Here is a 16,481-nt window from a genome sequence, read left to right as displayed (position 1 = left end):
TAACCTTTGAATTTTTGTTGTTATGAAAGAACCATAAGTTACTGATATGCTTTGTTTTCTTTACAGAATACTTCCTGATTAGTTGCAAATTGTATTGCTTGCTACTACAATACTAGAGTAAGCCTACAGGTCATTGGTTTCTAAACCTAAATTTCTTATGGTCCCACCAGCTCTGTTCTTCTAAGGTTTCTTCAGAGACAAAGGGACAATTTAGCAAACAGCATAGAGTTCAAAGATAACTGCAAAGAAAAAGCTCTTTTAATGAAATTGCTAAAATATAAAGGAATCAGGAGTTCTCTGAGGTCTCCATTCAGATTGAATACCTCCTAGAATAATGATGAAGTTTTTCAGAAGAGATACGAATCTCAACACTTCAACAATTAATTATTGGCAGGCATTACTACATTGATTTTATTGAGGGTTTAAAGAATAAGGTAAATAAACACAGACCCTAGTGTTACAGACCAGTTTTAAGACATGGTCTTAATGATTATAATTGTAAAAACAGTGGGGCCATCCATGGTGATCAGAGGGTGAATTACAAGTCAACTAAGGCCAATTCATTCCCTAAGGCCCTGGTTTGTGGATTTAGTAGAGCCACTAAGGCTATTATACAGAGAAATTGACATATCTTTATAGCAGTACGGGGTTTCACCGCAATTTTAGGCAATGACCCCACCTTAGTGTTTAGAACAGGGGCATACATTCTGGTATAAATGTTAAAAGGAATAATGTGAAAATTCATGCTTTTATCTATATAAAATTTTTTAATGTTTTTAATATATTGTTTTATTTAAGTAGAATCTGTTGGATTATTGATGATTTTAAAAAAAATACTTCTTTATTAAGATTTATATATATATATATATATATATATATATATATATATATATATATATATATATATTTTATTTTATTTATTTTACATTTGTTGACCGGGAATGTCCGACTAGGTTCCACAGAGCCTGTTTTCAGCGGAGGCCCGGGGAGAAATAGTGATATGTATACTTATATGTATACTTATACCTATATAGAGAGAGAGAGCTTGAGAATGATTTGTATAAAATGCATAGACTGTTATGGCAGAAAAGACACTTGGAAGCATGTCTTCACTTCCAAGTAATACCTCGAGGCATGCGGGTTCTCTGCATGCCTACGTATGGTGATAGTCACCCTGAACTATTAAAACAATGGCAACAATTAAATATAGACTTCAGCAAGCAATAAATTAGACTCTTAATTGATTATTTTACACCTATTGAAAATATGTTAGCTTCCAAAGTGGAGACTCTGCATAGAGATCTACTTGTTCGCTATAAAGGTGAAGCCTATGAAAAGAAGATTGATGCCATGTATATGCAAGTTACTGTCTACAGCGACAGGCTACAACAGCTGAAGTATAAAAAGCTACAAAGAGACTATCGAGACTTTTTATCAGGCCAGATCTTTGTCTGGCCGAAAGCTCATAATCATCCCACTAATCATGCAGCTCCATCTCATAATTCAAATGAGCAGCATGAAGTTATAGACATTGCCCATTTAAATTGTACATCCACTGATGAACTTGCAGTTCTTACCCACTCGGATATGACATCAAACGCTGGAAGTAATCGAGTGGAAGCGATGGCCATGCCACCGCCAAATCAAGAGGGTCTAAGAGAACAGGATCCCTTGATGCATAGTAGAAATGAAGCGAGACCAAAAACAGCATCTGGACCTACTTCAAGTGTTTTTTTACCACTACCAGTGCAATACCGTCCACAGTTCCAGACCAGATCGAACAGTCAAGATCGACGGAAGAGGAAGTTTTCAGATGAAACAACGGAGGTAAGGAGGAAACCAAGGAACTGACAGAACTAGTGTTTAACCTTTCCAGTTATGCTTTAAATAATAATGAGAGAAGTCTATTGAATAGAGGCCTCTCATTTATTCCTTCACAGAACAGCAATCTCGCTGAAATTTTGGTGGACCTATGTTTATTTGCAAGAACTGTATCATTGAAGCTTTATTATAAAGACACTAATATTTCTGCTTTTAATAAGGAGAATTGTTTTAAGTCAAAAAGTCTATTTGTTCCTAAGTTTCCCTCTAACTTAGAATGTTTCATTAAATTGTGTGAAAGGGATTACTATGAATATTTTTTCAATTTTAAATGTAAGAAAAGTGACCTGTTCTATAACTTGGATATTAATGAACGTAATGCTTTGATAAACTTGTCTAGAGATTCCAAGTTGGTTTTAAAACCAGCAGATAAAGGTGGCGGAATCGTCTTATTGGATACTACTCTATACACTGAGCTAATGTTCACTATGTTGAATGATGTTGATAAATATGAACAGATAGACAGTGATAGACTTATTAAAACAATTAGAATGGTTCATGACCCCCTATATGATCTCCTCATGTGCAGGCAGATAACAAAGGAACTGTACGATTATTTTTTAGTGGCAGATCCGTTGATTCCACTCATAAAGGGACTTCCTAAGATACACAAAGGGATCTTTCCTCCCCCTCTACGTCCCATAGTAGCAGGGGAAAATGGGTGACTGAGAGAATCTCCTGCTATTTGGAGTCTAAATTGGGACCTCTGGTCAGGAATATATCCACAGTTATAAAAGATACCTATCAGTTATTAAACGACCTACAGGGTCTTATGGATAATAATGTGGCCACTTTTTCTTATACATTTGTAACATTTGATGTCAAAAATGTATTCACAGTGATTCCAAATGACTATGGAATAGAAGCAGTTAGGGAACTGTTACTCAATGATGGGATGTTTGATAATAATACACAGTTACTTATTTGTACTTTACTTGATGTGGTACTAAATAATAACTTGTTCTTGTTCCAAGATAAGTTGTTTAAACAAACATGGGGGGGGGGGTTGCAATGGGCATACCCTGTGCAAATTCGTATGCAAATTTGGTTATGTACTACTGGGAGTCACTGTTCCTGTTTAGAAGTGTGTTTATGCAAAATATAGTGTTGTACAGACGTTTTGTAGATGACATACTCATTATTTGGAAAGGTAACAATGAACAGTTGGAACAATTAATTACCTTTTTAGAATCTACCACTGAATTTTTTAGATTTTCTATGGAGACATCCCCTTCTAAAATAGACTTTTTAGATATCACTATTTTTAAAGATGCAGAAGGTATGATCTCCACTAAACTATATCGTAAACCATGTTGGAGGAATGCATTACTGCAATATAATAGCATGCACCCACGTCATATATTCTCCAACCTAGTGAGGAATCAGTTTATAAGAATTTCTAAGCTTTGTAGGAATAGTAGTGATAGGGACATTCAATGGGATATTTTATGTGAATTACTCCAGAATAGGGGTTACCCTACTTGGTTGATAGAAAGTATGAAAAAAGATGTACAGTATAAGAATGATATAATTCCTAGTCCTATTGATATCAACAATGCACTATCGACTGATATCCAACCAAGGAATGGAAGTAGTAAAAATAATGGCAAAAATGAGAACAAAAGTAAGTATATTCCCAAAGCTAGTTTTAATAATAAAAAGGTAGCTTTTAACACCAGATATACGAATAATAACAAGTTTATTATTAATATTATTAAGAAGAACTGGGGTGTATTACTAATAGATCAATATACCAGCAACATAGTAGGTGATAAACCAACGTTCAGGTATAGAAATAGCAAGAATCTGAAGAGGTTATTATGTTCTGAGAGAACTGATAGAAAAATCAACAGTACTATGGATAGATCGACTCTTAGATATGGCACCTTTCCTTGTGAAAGGTGTAATATGTGTAAATAAATTATTAGTGACCATCAATTTATTATACCTGAACTTCATCACACATTTACGAGTGATTTTTATGCCACTTGTGAGACCAAGAATTTGATATACCTAGCTACATGCACAGAATGTGAAGCATATTATGTAGGTCTAACCTCTAGGAGGTTGAGAGATCATATATATAACCATATATATGATATAAGGAAGATGAACCTAACAAACGCTTTAGCCAAGCATATAGATACACATCCTAAACATAGTTTTAAATTTAGGGTTCTACAAGTTATAAATACAAATAAGAGAGGGGGTGATGGACAGAATTACCTGGAAACAGCAGAGTTAAATTGGATTTTAAGGTTGAAGTCCCATATTCAACCGGGACTTAACCATTCGGTCAGTATAAAACCTATATTGACGGCACGTAGATAGATATATTAAATTTGACTTTTTAGTTAGTCCTATAGTTAGTTATTTTATTTATATACATAAAGTTTTGGAATTAATTGACTATGATATTCAAATTGATAGGCATATACTTTTATATAAATATATCTGTGCTTCATGGTTGTATTTGCTATCTATATTTTTATTTCATTACATATTCTAGAGTTGATATGTTCTTGTAGTTTTGGGTGCTCTGATGCTTTATATATTTTTATGCTTTCTATATATATATTTTTTATTAGATATATATTTCTATTTAAGTACTATGTTTATATGTATATATATATATATATATATATATATATATATATATATATATATATATATATATATATATATCTGTATTTATATACATTTTTATTTATATGTATGATGATTCTGTGTAAATACACTGGCATAAAAAGAGGTCTATACATATACACATTTACTCTAGTAACATAGAGATCTACCACACCCTGTTGAGTTTTGTTGAATGAATTGGTTAATTAATTGATCAATTGAATAAGTGCTTTATAAAACTGATTGATGAATTTGTTGAGCTAAGGTATATAAAGCATTTATGCTATGTCTTTTTATAAACCTGAGGAAGCGTACCTGTTGTACGTGAAAGCACTTGTTTTCTAATAAAATCAGTTTATTTTACATCATGGAGTTCTCCGTTTGCTTTGTTCTGTGTATATATATATATATATATATATATATATATATATATATATATATATATATACACACGGGAGCGCTACAAAATCCTGAAAGCCCAAAATCCTGAAACCCAAAAACCTGAGACCAAAATCCTGAAAGTTCAAAATACTGAAAACTCAAAATACTGAATGTCATAATACTGAAAACACACAGGATACGAACACTTACTATATTCCAGCACAAGTACATACAGAAACATATTAGCGTTCCAACTATAAGCAGGGGGGCAAGCCACCCACACCCCCCTGCTACTTAAATATATCAACTCCGATACTTCACTTCATGACACTAAGTGGGGGGGGGGCTTGACCCCGCTTAAACTTGGAGAAGAGTAATATGGTTTGTCTTTTGTTTCTGCATGTACTTATTGCTAATGATCATGCATCTTTTTTATTTTTCCAATTGGCTGCATGTTCTGAGTTTAACCATAAAGCAACTGTTGCAATAAATGAAACTGTAGCATAAATTCCTTGCTTTAGAAATCCTCTCCTACCAACTTTCCCATTCTTACACCATATCCAAAAGCTATTCTAGGTTTGTCGGGGTGCCATAAAAACTTTAAATATATGTTCTTATTTTTTTAATGTGTTCTGTAGAAGGAACTAAACAAGTTGCCTATATGCTGGATAGTATTTTGGGTAAAACAATTATTTTGATTAAATCAATCTATCTTCCATAGAAAGGAATAACTTCTTTATTTATTTATTTTTGTATGAATATTGTTAAAAATATTTCTGTATTTTATTGTTACTATATCCTTAAAATTGTATGTAAGAGTAACCTCTAAATATTTAGCCTCTTTACTTTACAATTTAAATTCTCTATTAGTTTCCATCAAATAACTCTTTACTGAGAATTCACTAAGTTCCCAGTCACAGGATGGCTCATGCTAGAAATGCTCTTTCAGTATGAACTGCCCATACACAATTCCAGTTCATGCTAGCCATGATGAGGTAAGTCATAATTATCAACTAATCTGCATGTTTCCTGTATCATAGTTACTACTGTAATGTGTAGATCATGGCTGATCTGCATATCATGGTAGTAACCTGCAGCCCCTGTAGGCAGTGCAATCCCCCCTCCAGCCACTCTCTTCCACATATACACAAACAAGCACACACACGCATGTACGTGCGTGCACACACACACACACACACACACACACACACACACACACACACACACACACACACACTCACACGCACACACACACACACACACTCACACTCATATACACCACAGTCCTTGTCCCTGTCCAAACCCTTCTGTGATTTTCCCTACCTTATATAAATCACGCACCTCCAAAACAGTCAGGCCAATCTTAAACACAGAGCAAAAATCTAAAGAATGAAGAAAAATGACCACCAAAGCTGTAGTTTAACCCTTTATTAAAAGGTAAGCATTTTTGTAGTAAAACACTTCATCAGACCATAAAACAGGTGACTCAACACATTATAAATGCACATCCTAACAATCAATCAAACAATAAACCAATGAGAACAATCAACCAATAAATAGATCTCAGTGGCAACTTTGAACACCTTGGTGAACTAGCTTCCAATTTTTTCAGAAAAAGTTTTAAAGAGACACTATCATTTATACCATAACCCCTATCTGCTTGTAGGATTATGATCCATTTTAACTCTTCATTTTCAGTCCTATTAAGCAAGCTACCTCCTACCCTCATTAATGAGGCACAACAACATAAATTCAAAGGGATGCCCTTCAACTTGTTTAATATGTTTGTTCAGAGCATTGGTGGATATCTCTCCTTATATCACTTAGATGTTCAAGCACCCCATCCTTAAGTCTACAATTGGTCATATCAACATAGAAACTGGGGCATTTTTACATATCACTAAATACACTAAACTATAGCTTGTAGCTTGTACAATCTCCATAGAAATTAACACTCTATCTAGCCCCTGGAAAAGGATGATCAAAATAATTCTTCCCAGAAATATAAGTACAAGCTTTACATGACCGACAGAGATAAGGCTCTATCCTATCCAAAAACGTAGGTGTTGTCTTCCTTCTAACATAGCGTAATCTACGCTTCAGAGATAGAGCATTCTTGAATGCAAAAGACGGGGTCTGTCTAACCACATTTCTTATTTTTTCATCCACCAACAAAATTGGCCAGTTACACTTATCCACTTCACATACAAAGCTAATATTACTCGAGTAAGTTAAGGACAACCTTAACTTTCCATCTAGTTGATTCATAACTTTATCACTTAAACCTCCATCTTCAGAAAAGAAAGGTTTACCAATTCTCTGCTGCTACTTCCACTTGAATGGATACATGCAAAACGTCTTCCTTTCTATAGCTTCTCTCTAAAAAGTCTTTAATAAGCATATCAAAAGTTCTATCCATCTCTAAAGAATCCGTATGAAGTTTAGACATCCTTAAAAACTGACTTTTCATTGAATTCTTAAAAACATACCTAGGATGCATGCTGGAGTCGTGTAACTTGCTATTCTTCCAGCATGGCTTCTTATATACTTTTGTGTCAAAGTTGCCAAATGAGTCTTTAGAAATAGTCACATCTAAGAATTCAATACTATAAATTAGCTGTAAATTAAAAAAAAAACTCATATTATTATTGATATAATCAATAAAACTGTGTAATTGCTCTAAATCACCATTACATAAAAGAAACACATTGTCAACAAATCTTTTGTAAAAGATAACGTGCTGCTTACACACCTCGCACTGTAGAACATGCTCATCCTCCCAAAAAGCTATAGTTAAATTGATACAGCTATTGGCACATGTTTTGCCCATAGTTATGCCCAATTTCTGCAGAAAGAAAGTATCATTAAAAATAAAAAACGTATTCCAAGACCAAGGTTAATAAAGAAATAACGAAATTAACTTGAGATATAGAATAATTGGCATTAAATGTCAGAAAGCACCTGACTGCTTGAAGGTCATACTCATTCGGTATAACTGTAAATAAAGTGTGCACATTAAGCGTAACTAAAATCAACCTGAGATCTATTTATTGGTTGATCGTTCTCATTGGTTTATTGTTTAATTGATTGTTAGTTAGGATGTGTATTTAAAAGGTGCTGGATTCTCCCTTATCTCCCGATCCCCATTGTAATCCTGGTGATATCACTGTAATTATGACATTCTCTGGTGTCCAGTGGTTCTCCACCCCAATCCCCATATCGATATGCAGGTATGGCACTTTACTGGTGGCCTAATGTATCCCCCCCACCCCGATTCATGTTTTGCTGTTAGTTCCATTATGGCGTTTAAAACTCAACCCTGGTGTCTAGTGCCTCCCCATGTTCATGCTCATTATTATTTATTTATTTATTTACATTTGTTAACAGGGTTAGTCCAGCTTGGTTAGAAACCCATTTTCAGTGGAGACCCGAGTAGAAAAGCTCCAGTTAGAGATATACAATATAAATCTAGTTATATCCAGTGTAAGTTTTATAGAGATAAACAATTTACACTTGGTTACATTCATTTAACATTTTGCAGCAAAAAAGATGCCATTTAGTCTAAGATTCCCATTTAGTCTACAATATGAGAAGGTTGTGAAGAAATGGTAAAACAAGGTCCAGGTACATCTAGAAATCTGCTAGCCATGAGTAAAGAATAAAGCCAAAAGAGAAAAGCTTCTAGTTATATCTAAAGATAAAGCCAAGAGAGGGATAAAATATATACATAACAGGAGTAGAGGAGGGATTAAGAGTAGGATAGTATATCAGCATGAGACCTTGTATATGTAAAATATTTAGAGATGAAGAATCCCTGTGATTACAAAGTGTATTTGCTTTATACTTGAGAGATTTGGTAGGCTGTACATAGCAGGCAAGGTAGAAAGGGTAAGAGTTAAGAACTTTGAAAATGGGGGTTAGGAGAGGTTATGGCAGGGACAAGTTTTGGAGTTGAGCAGATGCTATTTAAGTTAATTTTTAAAGTGAGATGGGTGTATAATGGTACCTAGGTCAAAGGGTAGTTTGTTCCAGGACTGGGCAACCAAGCATTTGTATAGAAATTCACCCACATTTTTCTTTGGTGAATGGACTGCTAGTAGTTGCTGGGTAGAGGTGTGCAGGGGCCAAGATGGGGAGTAGGTGGATACAAGGGTAGAGACAGCTGGACAGGAAGATGGTTTATATAGTATAGAGTGTATAATTTGGAATTGGGATGTTAACAGTAGTTGTGGGAATTCAAGCCATTGGAAAAAGTTAAGGGGAAGGCAGTGATGTGAGGTGTAGTTTGAGTTGGTAATTAATCTAGCAATTTTATGGTATGTTTGCTGGAGTTTAGTCAAGGTAGTGTGCTGGATAAAGGTTAGCACTGGAGCAGCATAGAGAAGAGAGGGTAGCAAGAATGCCTGAGCTAGGGTAAATCAGACATTTGGAGTTAGAAAATTTTTATTACGATACAGCAAACCTAGTTTCTGTTTTTTTTTTTTTTTTTATACATCGGAGAAGGTGTAAGTTGAACTTCAGATCATCATCTATTATGACACCTAAGAGTTTAGTCTGTGATTCAGGCCGAATGATTGTGTTGTTGGAGGAAGTGATAGTAAAGGTGGATTTATGGTGGGATACAGAGCGGAGGAGAAAAAGCAAGAGCTTAGTCTTTTTGGGGTTGAGGATGAGATGATTATCTGATAACCATTTTTCTGTGGTAATAAAGGTGTGTTGAGTGAGGCAATGTAGTTCTGAGCTGTTGTTAGAGATGGAGATGAGTGTTGAGTCATCTGCATATTGGATGAGGGACGAGTTTGTGTAAGAAAAAATACTTGTTTTCCCACCTTTCTAAGCTAGTATAGTCCATTTTTCAGATTAGCGCTGAATTCAGGGCTGTGTTACAAGTTTCTGTGTTTGCCCATACCTTACTTGGATAGAAGGAAGTTTCTCTATTCACTGTGAGAGAGGGAGCTTTGAGCAGCCTATCTGTCCCTGGAGAAGTGGTTTTAGCCCAGAAATTAGTAGTTTATTGGCCAATTTGGGCTAATTTCTATCTCTTTCATTTCCCTACTATAAAACACGCATTTGCAAGGTTTTTGTGCTAGTATACAGCTCAGCAAGCTCCTGCCTGGTGCCCTGCAGAGTTCTACAGCAGCAGAGAGACAAAAGAGAGACTTTGGAGTGATTAAGTATAATTTTTCTGCATTTTCTTGCTGCCTTTAGCTAATTCCACCTAAAATGTCAATTTTCTAGAGTTTCTGTGATTTAAAAAGCTTGTTTCAGCTACATATTGTACTTATTTTACTGACTGCACTTTAACAAAGTGGTTTTTGTGTTTAAATGACCTGTTTAACTGTTGTAGGCTACACACTCAAGTGTGATAGCCATTTCTGTGCATTTAAAGTGCTTTTTTGATTGTATCTGTTTTATTTTCTGAACAAAAACAAAAAAAAAAACAAATAAAAAATATACTTGTTTTCCCGCCTTTCTAAGCTAGCATAGTCCAGTTTTCAGGTTAGTGCTGAATTCAGGGCTGTGTTACAAGTTCATGTGTTTGCCCATACCTTACTTGGATAGAAGGAAGTTTCTCTGTTCACTGTGAGAGAGGGAGCTTTGAGCAGCCTATCTGTCCTTGGAGGAGTGGTTTCAGCCAAGAAATTAGTAGTTTATTGGCCATTTTGAGCTAATTTCAATCTCTTTCATTTCCCTGCTATAAAAAAATGCATTTGCACGGTTTTGCACACCAGGCAGCACCGGTTAGCTAGGGTATAACTATTTCCAGCTCCACAAAGTCTACTCTTCAATTTTTCCCTTGGAACTAGACAAACTTTCAACTTAAGCACTCAAACCATTCACTTCTCATACCAGCACATGCTCAAAACTCATAACAAGCACTAATAAACCTTAGCACTAGACCCCCCGCCATACTGTAGAGAAGGACAAGGCTCTCTATTCCACCTTACCAGCCAATCAGTAAAACAGTTCACTGTACCTATCCAGGCATGTCCAAAGGGCAGTTTCAGGTGTACTCTCTGGTCCAACTGGTGAATCTGGGCATTTTGAGGCAATGTTACAATTGCCTCATGTACACAGACAACCCTCTCCTCCTTCCACCAAACATTAATACATGCGAGAGATGTAATTATACAGCCATACTGGAGGCTAAGCTCTCTCAACCCAAGACTGGACCAGGCAGTCAAGAGGAGAAGGGAATTACTTGCATCACACCACCGGTCTCACACAGACCTGTGAAACCAGCACTGGCAAAAACACACATAAATACACGAAAACATACTCGGAGGCTTTAAATAAAAATCTGCAGAAGCAACAAAGACCTCCAAAGCAGACATCCAAGCAACCTCCTCCCCCCAACACAAACCATGATACACATACTTCACAAAACGAGTGTGCCACACAATCACAGCCCTTAAGGCAAAATAACATACCCAACACAATAGTAATAAGTGACTCTATAGTCAGGCACACTGATGTCCCACTCACTAGGCTAAACAAGGAGAAGGTTACTGTTAGCTGCCTGTCGGGTGCCAGGATCTACCACATAACACAAGCACTCAGGTCACTCCAGAACAAGTACAAATATGACTCTGTCATTGTCCATGTTGGTGTGAATGACCTGAGCCGTACCTCCCTGGACTACATGAAAAGAGATATGGAGGAGCTCTCTGATCACGTAGCCCAGGCTGGTATGACTCTGACCCTGAGTAGCATCCTGCCCTTACCAAGAATGATACCACAGTATAGAGAAAAAATTATCAATTTCAACAATTGGCTAAGCTTCTGGTGTCATTCAAAGGGGATCCAGTGTCTGTCAGCCTGGGATGACATGCTCGACAAGCCACACTGCTTCGCTAGAGACGGCTTGCACCTGTCACCCTTAGGCTTTTGAATACTGGCCAAGGCTCTTGCCACCCCCATAGTGTCTTTTTTAGGCAAGGCTCAAAAGACAAATCCACCACTGTAAATAGCACAAATAACAAGAAACTGAGGGTAATGCTACTCAATGTCAGAAGTCTAAACCGCAAAATGCATGCACTCGAGGCACTCCTCAGTATGGAGAAAATCAATATATGTGCAGTAACAGAAACCTGGTTTAAGGCTCCAGAGAGCACCCCAGCACAACCAGGCTACAACTCATACCATACATTTTGGCCACAAAACTGGGACCGAAATACAAAAGGCGGGGGAGTATCCACTCAATGCTGGAAGTATAAACCTCAAAATGCACTCACTCAAGGCACTCCTTAAAATGGAGAACATTGACATCTGTGCAGTGACAGAGACCTGGTTCAAAGCTCCAGAGAGCACCCCTGCATTACCAGGCTTCAATTCATACCACACCTTTCGGCCACCTAACCCAGAAAGAAGCACTAAAGGCGGAGCCGTGTCCATATTCATTAAGGATATCCACACCTCCAGGCTAGTTGCACAGCATAATGCATCCGAGATTATCCAAGTGCAACTAACTCTGGGCAAGACCGCAATCCAAATTGTAGCTTGCTACAGACCCCCCACCATGCCCCAGGATTCACACTCCTCATTTCTTGATACACTGGAAAGTATTAGGGTACAACCCAACACCCTAATAATGGGCGATTTCAGCTACCCCACCATTAACTGGGAAAACTATGTGCCAACTCTTTTGCTCAACGATTTCTAGAATTCATAAATTCCAACGCCTTGGATCAACTTATTCACACCCCCACCAGGGGCAGCAATATCCTAGACCTGGTCATTACCAACATGGGAAACCGGTGTTCCACACCAGAGGTCAATTCCTCGTTGGTCAGATCTGACCACAAGCTAATCAGCCTAGACATCCACATCCCACCCCCAATTAGGGAAACCATCATAAAAAACTTCTCCAAAGCCAACTTCACACTTCTTAAGACAGAAGTGGCAAACTTCATGACACCCATGCAGACGGACAATAGAGGTATGACTGCCGAATCCTACACAAATGCACTTTATAAGCACTTACACGAGTGCATGGATCATGCTATCCCTAATAGAACCAAGATGTTATCCTCCAAAAAAAGCAAGCCATTCTGGCAGTCCTCTGCCATAAACAGACTCTACAACAGAAGAAAGAAACTGTTGCAAAAAAGAGTAAAATCCCATGACTGGAGGAACTCCCTGGTCAACCTCAGTAAGAAGCTGCGATCCCTCATAAAATCCTCCAAATCCAGCTACGAAAACAAAATTGCCACTGACTCTAAAGACAACCACAAAGCATTCTATAGCTATGTCAAGAATCTAAATGGGAACACTCAGATCTGCTCTGAGTTACAGCACAATGGCACTAAATATACAGAACCAACTGATATTGCCAACATCCTAGCAGATAGGTTCAGTGCTAACTTTACCCCCCTCTCACCCCCTAGAGGGCCTATCCCTATACCGGAAGAATGCAAAGTTCCTATAATCACGGCTGCACAGGTAAAAAACACACTCTCCAAAGCCAAGAACACAGCATCCATGGGACCTGACAATATTCCAGGCTGCATTCTACATGAACTACAGAATGAACTGGCACCCTACCTAAGTACCATGTTCAATCATAGCCTCACCTCAGGCTTTGTACCCACTGAATGGCACACCACAACGGTTATCCCACTCCACAAAGGGGGAGCCACGACGGACCCCAGGAACTACTGCCCCATTAGCCTGACGAGCCTGGTCTGCAAGGCCATGGAACGTATCATCATGGAACTCATAAACAAAGACATTGGTAATCTCCAAACTCTGGACCCTACCCAGTTTGGATTTGCAAAAGGCAGATCATATCTCCTAAACCTGATTGACTTCTTTGAAATGGTTCACACAGCTTATCTAGATCTCGCCAAGGCTTTCGACACCATCCCCCACTCTGGAATTATATATAAGCTCACTAAACTAGGTATAAATCTCTATGTCACAAGATGGGTTGCCAACTGGCTCATGGACAGAACCCACACTGTGAAAGTAGTGGATTCCAAATCCGACATCAGACCAGTGACAAGTGGAGTACCACAGGGTTCAGTCCTGGGTCCTCTCCTGTTTGGTATCTACTTCTCTGAGGTGCAGGCCAACACGGAAGGTCTTTGGCTAACAAAGTTTGCATATGACCGCAAACTAGGAGCCATAATCGAAACTCCTAATGATGTGGACAAACTACAAAAGGGCCTCACTGAGACAGATACCTGGTGTAAAAGCCATGGCCTGAAGCTCAATGCCAAAAAGTGTATTAAAATCCCCTTTGGTAAAAACTCTGTACCCATGAACTACCACATAGCTGGTAGTCTACTTAATGCCGAAAATGTGATAAGAGACCTTGGGACACAGGTGGACAGTAGTCTCTCCTTTGATAATCACAAAGCCACAGTGGTCAGGAAATCCTTCTACGTGGCTCATCTCATCACAAAAGGATTCTCATCCAGAAAAATAGAGGTCATTGTTCCCCTCTACTCATCACTCATTAGACCCATTATAGAGTACAATGCCCATTTTGGTATGTACCTCACAAGACATCTACAACAACTGGAAAGACCACAGAAATACCTCACAAAGAGGATTACCGGCCTCAAACAGATGCCCTATGCAGACCATCTAAAAAAACTACAGCTTTACTCCATCGCATATCGCCTACTCAGGGGCAATCTCTGCCTAACATACAAAGCTATGTCAAACCCAGAGCTGCTGGACATGCTCCACTTAAAGAAATCCCAATCCCTCCAAGCTACACGCTCTAGGGACCTAAACCTTGTCACCACAATAAACAGAACATTATGGAGGGATAGATTCCTGTCCCAGAGACTTCCCATACTCTGAAACAGACTACCTGTCTATGTCAGACAGAGCTCCTCATTAGCACTCTTCAAGAAAAACCTTGATGATTGGATGGGAAATGGGAAATTCACCCTGGGGATCACTTCTGTGGCTCTGCTTGACAGGGGCACAGGAAAATTATTTTCTTGGGTGGCGAAAGCCAGGGTACATTTTTTGGCTAGGCTTGTATGGGCCAGAGACTTCCCATACTCTGGAACAGACTACCTATCTATGTCAAACAGAGCTCCTCATTAGCACTCTTCAAGAAAAATTTTGATGATTGGATGGGAAATGGGAAATTCACCCCGGGGATCACTTCTGTGGCTCTGCTCGACGGGCACAGGAAGATAATTCTCTTGGGTGACGAAAGCCAGGGTACATTTTTTGGCTAGGCTTGTATGGGGCCTAGGGCTGATAGCCTAGTACCTACCTATGAACCTATGAACCTAAGGATACCCACACCTCCAGGTTAGTGGCACAGCACGATGCTTCAGAGATCATCCACGTGCAACTAACAATGGGCAAAACTGCTATTCAAATTATAGCTTGCTACAGATCACCCATGTCCCAGGACCCCCACTCCCCATTCCTGGAAACACTGAGAAACATAAAGATCCTACCAAACACATTGATATTGGGTGATTTCAGTTACCCAAACATTAACTGGGAGAACTGCTCAAGTACAAACTCCCTTGCCTAACATTTCCTAGAATTTATAAACTCAAACGCCCTGGATCAACTGGTCAACACCCCCACCAGAGGTGACAACATATTGGACCTAGTCATCACCAGCTTGGGTGACCGGTGTTCCACCCCTCGCTGGTTAGATCTGACCATAAACTAATCACTCTGGATATCCACATTCTGCCACCACCCCCGGTCAAAGAAACCACCGTGAAAAACTTTTCAAAAACAAACTTCACATTACTTAAGACCGAGGTGGGAAGTTTCAAAACCCCCATGCTAAAGCATAATGCTGTCCAAGCTGCAAAATCCTTTACTAATGCACTCTATGGGCACCTACAAGAATGCATGGATCATGCTATCACAAACAAAACCAAGACTCACTCCTACAAGAAAAGGAAACCAGTCTGGTGGACCCCTGCCATAAACAAGCTATACAATAGAAGGAGGAAACTAGTATGGAAAAAAGTAAAATCCCAAGAAGGGAAGACATCCCTGATCAGTATCAGCAAGAAACTACGTTCCCTCATAAAATCATCCAAGGCTGGCTTCGAAAGAAAAATTGCCATGGACTCCAATGATAACCACAAGGCATTCTTTAGCTATGTCAAGAATCTAAGTGGCAATTCTCAGATCTGCTCAGTGTTAGTGCAGAATAGCACAAAATACACTGAACTGACCGATATAGCCAATATCCTGGCAGACAGGTTCAGTGCAAGCATCACCCCCCTCTCACCCCCAAAAGGGTCCATAACTATACCAGAAGAATGTAGTGCCCCTGAAATCACAGACACTCAGGTTAAAACAGCCCTCTCCAAAGCAAAAAACACAGCATCAGTGGGACCAGATGGTGTTCCAGGCTGCATCCTACATGAGCTCAAAGATGAACTAACCCCTCACCTAAACACACTGTTTAAACTCAGCCTCTCCATAGGCTATGTGCCCACAGAGTGGCACACAGCAACAGTTATTCCACTCCACAAAGGTGGAGCTACAACGGACCAGGGAACTATTGCCCTATAAGACTGACTAGCTTGGTCTGCAAAGCTGTGGAGTGCATCATCGTGGATCTCATTAACAGAGACATTGGAAACCTCCAA

This window comes from Protopterus annectens, chromosome 7.part0, assembly GCF_019279795.1.
Source record: "Protopterus annectens isolate FY-2018-M chromosome 7.part0, PAN1.0, whole genome shotgun sequence".
In the NCBI taxonomy this organism is placed as follows: domain Eukaryota; kingdom Metazoa; phylum Chordata; order Ceratodontiformes; family Protopteridae; genus Protopterus; species Protopterus annectens.
Note: the sequence above shows the minus strand (reverse complement) of the source record.